The 7,423-nt window shown below is 39.2% G+C and overlaps 1 pseudogene; it reads left to right on the top strand.

The window, feature by feature from the left end:
* Positions 1–3,765: 3,765 nt before the first annotated feature.
* On the top strand, positions 3,766–4,922 carry LOC118838273 (annotated as a pseudogene).
* The last annotated feature ends 2,501 nt before the right edge of the window (positions 4,923–7,423 follow it).

Raw genomic sequence — 7,423 nt, 5'->3', positions numbered from 1 at the left:
AGCATTTCTAAAACCTCTGAGAAAAGAGAAGATAAGCAATTACTAGAACCAACATAGACTACTTAAAATTTGAGTTTTTTTTGTTTTTTTTCTGTTCTAAGATTTTCTTTCTTTTTTTGAATGTTATCATTTTTATTTAATATTTTAGTTTTCAACATTGATTTCCACAAGATTTTGAGTTATAAATTTTCTCCCCATTTCTACGTTCCCCCCCATTCCAAGATGGCATGTATTCTGGTTGCCTTGTTCCCCAATCAGCCCTACCTTCTGTCACCCCACTCACCCCCCATGCCCTTTCCCCTTACTTTCTTATAGGGTGGGATAGATTTCTATGCCCCATTCCTTAAATATCTTGTTTCCCATCTGCATGCAAAATAACTCTTTTTTTGAGCATCTCCTATTAAAACTTTGAGTTCCAAATTCTCTCCCCTCTTCCCTTCCCACCCAACCTCCATAGGAAGGTAAGCAATTCAACATAGGTCACACGTGTATCATTATGTGCAACACTACTACAATATTCATGTTGTAAAAGGCTGACTATATTTCTTTCCATCCTATCCTGTCTCCCATTATTCAGTTTTCTCCCTTGACTCTGTCTCTTTTCAAAAGTGTTTGCTTTTGATTACCTCCTCCCCTATCTGCCTTCCCTTCTATCATGCCCCCTTTCTTATCCCTTTCCCCTTACTTTCCTGTGTAGTAAGATACCCAATTGAGTGTGTATGTCATTCCCTCCTCAAATCAAATCCGATGAGAGCAAGATTCACTCATTCCCCCTCACCTGCCCCTTCTCCCTTCCAACAGAAATGCTTTTCCTTGCCACTTTTATGTGAGATAATTTGGCACATTCTATCTCTCCCTTTCTCTGACCCTCAATATTTTCCTCTCTTACCCCTTAATTTTATTTTTTTTTTAGATATCATCCCTTCATATTCAACTCACCCTGTGCCCTCTGTCTATATATACAAATATATGTATGTATATTCCCTTCAACTACCCTAATACTGAGAAATGTCTCATGAATTACAAACATCATCTTTCCATGTAGGAATATAAACAAAACAGTTCAACTTTAGTAAGTCCCTTATGATTTCTCTTTCATGTTTACCTTTTCATGCTTCTCTTGATTCTTGTATGTGAAAGTCAAATTTTCTATTCGGCTATAGTCTTTCATTGAAAAAGATTGAAAGTCCTCCATTTTATTGAAAATCTATATTTTGCCTTGGAGCATTATACTCAGTTTTGCTGGGTAGGTAATTCTAGTTCCTTTGACCTCTGGAATATCATATTCCAATCCCTTCAATCCCTTAAGGTAGAAGCTGCTAGATCTTGTATTATCCTGATTATGTTTCCACAATATTCAAATTGTTTCTTTCTGGCTGATTGCAGTGTTTTCTCCTTGACCTGTAAACTCTGGAATTTGGTGACAATATTCCTAGGAGTTTTCTTTTTGGGATCTTTTTTTAGGAGGTGATTGCTGGATTCTTTCAATTTCTATTTTGCCTTCTGGTTCTAGAATATCAGGGAAGTTTTACTTAATAATTTCATTTTTTCTTGTTGTTAATTTATTTAATTTAATATTTTAAGTTTTCAGCATTGATTTTCATGAGAGTTTGAATTACAAATTTTCTCCCCATTTCCACCCTCCCCCTTCTCCAAGATGGCATATATTCTGGTTTCCCCACTTCCCAGTCAGCCCTCCCTTCTGTCACCCCACTCCCCCCCATCCCCTTTTCCCTTACTTTCTTGTAGGGCAAGATAAATTTCTATGCCCCGTTGCCTGTATATCTTATTTCCTAGTTGCATGCAAAAACTCTTTTTTGAACATCTGCTTTTAAAACTTTGAGTTCCAGATTCTCTCCCCTCTTCCCTCCCCACCCACCCTCCCTAAGAAGGCAAGCAATTCAACATAGGCCACACATGTATCATTATGTAAAACCCTTCCACAATACTCATGTTGTGAAAGACTAGCTATATTTTGCTCCCTCCTATCCTATTCCCCTTTATTCAGTTTTCTCCCTTGACCCTGTCCCTTTTCAAATGTGTTTGCTTTTGATTACCTCCTCCCCCTATCTGACCTCCTTTCTATTGTCCCCCCTTTTGTATCTCCTTCCTCCTTCTTTCCTGTGGGGTGAGATACCCATATGAATGTGTATGTTATTCCCACCTCAGGTCAAATCCAATGAGAGCAAGATTCACTCATTCCCACTCACCTGCCCCCTATTCCCTTCCTACAGAAATGCTTCTTCTTGCCACTTTTATGTGAGATAATTTGCCCCATTCTATCTCTCCCTTTCTCCCTCTCTCAATGTATTCCTCTCTCATCCCTTCATTTGACTTTATTTTTTAGATATCATCCCTTCATATTCAACTCACCCTCTACCCTCTGTCTATGTATATATATACATAAAAATATATATATACATGTATATACACACACATATATATATACGTGTGTGTATGTATGTATATTCCCTTCAGCTACCCTAATACTGAGGTCTCATGAAATATACACATCATCTTTCCATGTAGGAATATAAACAAAACAGTTCAACTTTAGTAAGTCCCTTATGATTTCTCTTTCTTGTTTACCTTTCCATGATTCTCTTGATTCTTGTGTTTGAAAGTCAAATTTTCTATTCAGCTCTGGTCTTTTCACTGAGAAAGCTTGAAAGTCCTCTATTTTATTGAAAATTCATATTTTGCCTTGGAACATGATACTCAGTTTTGCTAGGTAGGTGATTCTAGTTTTTAATCCTAGCTCCATTGACCTCTGGAATATCATATTCCAAGCCCTTCAATCCCTTAATGCAGAAGCTGCTAGATCTTGTATTATCCTGATTTGTGTTTCAACAATATTCAAATTGTTTCTTTCTGGCTGCTTGCAGTATTTTCTCCTTGATCTGGGAGCTCTGGAATTTGGCCACAATATTCCTAGGAATTTTCTTTTTGGGATCTTTTTTCAGGAGATGATTGGTAGATTTTTTCAGTTTCTATTTTACCCTCTGGCTCTAGAGTGTCAGGGAAGTTCTCCTTAATAATTTCCTGAAAGATGATATCTAAGCTCTCTTTTTGATCATGGCTTTCAGGTAGTCCAATAATTTTTAAATTATCTCTCCTGGATCCATTTTCCCAGTCTGTGGTTTTTCCAATGAGATATTTCACATTGTCTTCCACTTTTTCATTCCTTTGGTTCTGTTTTATAATATCTTGATTTCTCATCAAGTCACTAGCTTCCACTTGCTCTAATCTAATTTTTAAGGTAGTATTTTCTTCAGTGGTCTTTTGGATCTCCTTTTCCATTTGGCTAATTCTGCCTTTCAAGGCATTCTTCTCCTCATTGGCTTTTTGGAGCTTTTTTGACATTTGGGTTAGTCTATTCTTTAAGGTGTTATTTTCTTCAGTATTTTTTGTGTCTCCTTTAGCAAGTCATTGACCTGTTTTTCATGGTTTCCTTGCATCACTCTCATTTTTGTCCCAATTTTTCCTCTTCTTTCACTTGCTCTTCCAAATCCTTTTTGAACTCTTCCATGGCCTGCCACCAGTTCTTGTTTTTCTTGGAGGCTTTTGATGTAGGCTCTTTGACTTTGTTGACTTCTTCTGGCTGTATACTTAGATCTTTGTCAACAACAACAAAAAATGAATCCAGAATTTGAATTTGAGTCTGCATTTGACTCTGAGTTCATTTTTGCTGCCTGTTCATGTTCCCAGCCTACTACTTGACCCTTGAGCTTTTTGTCATGGTATGACTGCTTGTAGAGTCCAAGTATGACTGCTTTAGGGTCCAAGTGCTGCTGTTTTCAGTAGTACTTCTACTCCATCATCACCACAGGCTCTGTCACAACAGTACTCCTCCTCCCCCAAGAACCACAAAGCAGGACCACAGTACAGATCCAAGCAGAGTACAGGAAGAGAACCTACCTCTGTGCCCACAAAGCGCTCCTTGCACTCCCTCTCTGATCCACTGCTAAATCCCTCCCACTGTGTGAGCCAGGGACTCAGGAAGTAGCTGAAGCTATAGCTCTGGAAGCACCCTCAGGAGCTTCCTGCTGCTGCTATCACGAGAGCTGCACCTCCTCCGCCACCCCCAGGGATAGGGCCAGACTGCTTTCACCTTCATCCAGCAGTTTCCCACTAACCTGGTCTTTGGAGTTTGTGGATTGAGAAGTCTGGTAACTGCTTCTGCTCAATGATTCATGGCCCTAAGGCTTGTTCCAGCCAGCTGACTCCAGGTCTGGTCTGTCCTTGGTACGGCCCATGCTGGGCTGCCCTCTGCTCCCAGAACTGTGCGATAGACCCTTTCCAGTGACCATCCAGGCTCCCCTGAGCTGGAGACCTGTTTCCCTTTGCTATTTCATGGGTTCTGCAGCTCTAGAATTTGTTCAGAGCCATTTTTACAGGTGTTTGGAGGGATTTGGGGAAGAGCTTAAACAAGTCCTTGCTTTCCAGCCGCCATCTTGACTACTTAGAATTTGTAAAGGAAATTTTAAGTCTTGAATATTGTATAGGCATCATTGGTAGAAAACCTAAGCAGTCATATTATTTTGCTGGATTTCAATATGACAGTCTGATATACATGGACCTTCATTCCTGCCAGTCTTTTGTAGATGCCATAATAAAAGAATTACCTCTTGAGTCATTTCATTGCCCTTCTCCAAAAAAGATGTCATTCAGAAAATATGGGCCCTAGTTATACTGTAGGATTTTATTGTGGAAATATCTAAGCTTTTGGGTGACCTTCCGAAGAAATCACTAATGTACTGAAAGCTTCCTCCAGAAGGAAATATTCTTTATTTACTTTTGTCAAGGGCCCATGCCAGAGATTATGATTTTACCTCTACTCCAACCCACTAACTTGGCCTTTTCTCAGAGGATGAAAAGAAAACTTGAAAAGATTCAGCACAGAAGCATTTTTGCTGCTTTGAGGACATTTTGCATTAGAGTATTAGTTGTTATTCAGAATACTTCTTTGAAAATAAAAAAAAGTAAGAGAAACCTGCAATAAAGTACTATTAAAAATCTTCTGCTTAAACTACAGAGCAATGCACTTCATGAATTAGTTCAGCTAATTGAATATCTCAGATAACATAATGGGAAAAGTGTTAGTAATGACTTTTTGCCTACACTAAGAGAGTGCTATCAGCAGCCTTTCTGTATATTCATCTCATATGCATTTATCACACCAACCACAGTCACAAGCTATCCATTGAGTCTGCTTCTTCTAATGTATCTTGAATTTAAACAGGGAGCTGTTTTTAAAGCCATGAAAGAAGGCTTTAAATATGCAGTAGTTTCACAGTGTACACAAAGCCAGTAATTTACTTAATGATACTTAGTAGTTTAATACAATTCCCATGGTTTCCCAAGGTGACTTTCTTATACCCAGGGCAAAGTTAAAATTCTAGGAAAATATAATACAAATGATAAGGAATTAGGTTGGAGTGATATAAGCACTTTTATGTGGAACACATAGGTACAGCCTAAATTCTAGTTCAGCTCCACAATTATAAAAATATATTTGTTTAGGATATACGAAGAACAATTCTCATCATTACTATGGAAAGCAATAATGTCCACAAATAGTTTCATTTAATTCTACGTAGGTTTATTAAGCAGCTCTGTTCTAAGCACTGTGCTAGTCTTGGAGAACGTGCCTCTGTCTGAGGACAGAGTTTACATTGTAGTGGGGCATGTGTGCAAAAATACAAACCAAGGCCATATGATTTATCCATGTGAAAGTCAGTACTAAAGCTTCAAACACTGAGTCCAGCACAGGAGTGGGTAACTTTTTCAAGGGTCATGTTGTTGTTGTTATTCAGTCTTTTTCAGTCATGTCTGACTCTTTGTATTCACCTTTGGGACTTTCTTGTTAAAGATACAGAAACTGAGGTAAACAGGGTTAAGTGACTTGTCCAGGGTCACACAACTAATCTGAGGCCAGATTAGAACTTGAGTTTTCCTGACACTATTCACTACACCAATTAGCTGCCCAAAATTGGGAGGAAGCCACCAGGCTAATTTTGGTTTCAAGAATAATTCCAATGTATTAATCCCTTTCTATCATTTCTTTCTACTCAGTGTTCCACTGGTAAAGTTGAGGGAAGAGGAAAGAAAGGAGTCATAATGATAATATATGATAATAGGAGTGGTAATGGTTAACCTGTTCAGGAATACAAAAAAAAATTAATACCCAGTCATGATCATTGTTCTTCATGACTGACATTGCCAACTACTCTAGCACAGACACAAATATACTTTTCCTTATGTTCTTCCTTATGATAATAATGTCTATAAGATGCTAATTATAGTATGTTTGTTTGTATTTTACATACCTTCAAAATATATGAGTCTGTGAACTCTGATTGTACTATTGGAGGGGAGTGGTACCAAAATGACAGAGTGTGATATTCACCCAAGATTTAGGGAAAGAAGATTCTAAGGAGTTCATAGAAATGATGCTCAGCCTAAGAGGATGGGAAACACTCAAAAACAAAGTTCTGATAGCATGAACAGAGTTCCACCAAGTTATAACAGGAGATACCTAAAGAGAATTATGTAGAGACCTAGAGAATTCATTCATCACCTCAGAGATTTAAAAGGCATTTACAAAAGGGAAAAAAGTATGTTATTGCATAAATATCTGGCCTCAAAGTCAGAAAGACCTGGATTCAAATCCCACCCTTGAATCAAACTAGTTGTATGACTAAGGCAGTCACTACCTCCCAGGGCTCCAGTCAATTCTCTGGTCAATTCTCAATGTCTACAAAGTCAGAAGATGGAGGATGAATTCCAAAGAGTGCTCCAGTCTGGTACTGTGGCAGGGGCTTGCAAGGTCAACAACAACAAAAGAAGGCTTTTGTACACAGTGGTAGGGACAAGAGAAATATCAAAGTGAGAGAACATTTCTCAAAATAGGTAAGCCACTGAAAACAGATGACACAGAAGTGGTAGAATTATTCAACTTTTGTTTTCTCTCCTAATGATACTGATTTTTGGATTGAAATTAAATGATTAAAAAAGTTTATTTAAAAGGGTTTGGCATGGTGGAGCCAAGACGGCGGCTGGTATGTGAGCTCCATACCGAGTCCCTCCAAAAACCTATAAAAAATGGCTCTGAACCAATTCTAGAACGGCAGAACCCACAGAACAGCAGAGGGAAGCAGGGCTCCAGCCCAGGACAGCCTGGATGGTCTCTGGATGAGGTCTATTCCACACGGAGCTGGGAGCTGGGAGCTGGGAGCTGGGAACAGAGTGGAGCAGAGCCCAGCCTGAGCGGCGTGGACCATCCAGAACAGAAGCCGGGCGGAGGGGGCCCTAACGCCCTGAATATGTGAGCTGCGGTAGTTACCAGACCCCTCGACCCACAAACACCAAAGACTGCGGAGAAGGTTAGTGGGAAAAGCTGCGGGAGTGGAAGGAATTCTCG

The sequence above is a fragment of the Trichosurus vulpecula genome, chromosome 1 (genome assembly GCF_011100635.1).
Source record: "Trichosurus vulpecula isolate mTriVul1 chromosome 1, mTriVul1.pri, whole genome shotgun sequence".
Lineage (NCBI taxonomy): Eukaryota > Metazoa > Chordata > Mammalia > Diprotodontia > Phalangeridae > Trichosurus > Trichosurus vulpecula.
This window is presented reverse-complemented; position numbering and strand designations above follow the sequence as displayed.